We start from the raw sequence: 1,831 nt of genomic DNA on the forward strand, positions 1-1,831 counted from the left end.
AGATATCTTGTCCCGCTGCACACTGAGGTCGTTATCATAACATAACCTAGCCTTCCTTCCTCTTGTTTTCCTTTTCCTTCTTCCTTTCCTTTGCATATTCTTGTGCCTCCTCTTCTTATTCCTTTTCTTCATTCCTTCTTTTTTTTCTTTTTTTCATTTGCCCGTTTCTTCCTCCTTCTCTTTTTCCTCCTCCTCCTCCTCGTCCATTTGTTTCTTTTCTTTATACTATCGTTTGTCTTTTCCTATTTTACCTTTTCGCTGTTTTTCCTGTTCCTTCTAATTACTATTTTTTTCGTTTCTTTCAGTAATTCCTTTTCATCCATCATCTCTTTCTTTACTTCCTTTCTCTTATTCCTTTGATTCATTCTATTTTTCGATTCTGGCCTTCTTTTTCTCATCCTTCTACACACCAAATTAGGTTGAAATATGCTTCCTCACTTTCCTCTCTCCTCCTCTTCCTAATCTTCTTCCTCTTCCTCATTCTTCCCCTCTTTCTCCTTCATTCTAATACTGGCTTCCACGTGTATTGGACCTGATCGATTTTCTTAGTACGTCTGCCAAAGAAAATACATTGAAAAAAACTCTAGAACGGATATAATTTTTTCCCCTTCACTTCTTGATGAATATAAATTATGAGCGTCAACATCTGTGTGTGTGTGTGTGTGTGTGTGTGTGTGTGTGTGTGTGTGTGTGTGTGTGTTTGCCAACCATGACCACGTACACGAAATCTGTCGGTGGAGGTGGGGAGAAAGAGGGGAGGAGGGAAGAAGGGGAAGAGAAGGGGAGAGAGGTGAGGGGAATGTTTGGCTGATAAGGGGGAGGGAGGGAAAGTGCAATATTAATGAGCGGGGGATGGAAGATTGCGTGAAGGGGCGGAGGGGAAGGGAGGAGGGGAAGACAGGTAGAGGAAGGCATGGAGAGGTAGGGAAAGAGGAGGAGTAAGGAAGGGGAGGAAGGGGATGGTGAGGGAGTGAATAAAAAAGAGGGAAAGGGCAACAAACAGCTTCCTTGCATCTCTCAAATTCCCCTCAAATTCTTTACTTTCACTTTTTCCTCCCCATTCACCTCCCCATCATCATCATTCCCTCCCCTTTCTTCTTACCTTCCTCTTCTTATTCTTTCTTTTACACTTTCTCCTCTTCCTCCTTCTCTTCCTCCTACTCTTACTCTCTATACTTACTTTCAAATACTACTTCAGCTCTCCCTCTCCCCCTTCCTTTCTTCCCTCCTTCCTTCCTTCTCAGCATCCCTTCTCTCCCCTCTCTTTTATTATCATCTTTAAATCGCCATCTCATCCGCTCTCCTTCACTCCCGTTCCTCTCACTCCCGCGTATGATAAAACAGAAAAGAGATCAAGGAAGAGGAGGAGGAGGAGGAGGAAGGAGAGGAAATTGAGAAGGAAGAACGAAGCAAGCAAGCACGCAGTAAAGAAAGAAAGAAAGAAAAGCAAAGAAACAAAGATAAACAGACAGACCAAATGAAAACTAGAACCAAAGATAAAGAAAGAAAGAGGGAAAGAAGTAAAATAGTAAAGAAACAAAGACAAACAGACAAAAAGACAAAATTAAAACCAGAACCCAAGGTGGAACTTAATAAAATTTACCACCGACAAAAATTCCAGTTTCTCGTTTTCTTTTATGACGTGTAAACAAAAACCTGACCTCACGCTGCGTACACCTGCTCCTTTTTGCTGCCTTTAATACTCTCTTTTACTGTTCCTGAGTCTTGGATAATAACCACCACAGCTTGAGGCGCGGGTTCGGAGCAGGGGGGAGAACATGAGGAGGGAGACGGAATCGAGAAGGGGAGAGTATGAGAGGAATGGGATGAG

Source organism: Eriocheir sinensis, chromosome 67, assembly GCF_024679095.1.
Source record: "Eriocheir sinensis breed Jianghai 21 chromosome 67, ASM2467909v1, whole genome shotgun sequence".
NCBI lineage: Eukaryota > Metazoa > Arthropoda > Malacostraca > Decapoda > Varunidae > Eriocheir > Eriocheir sinensis.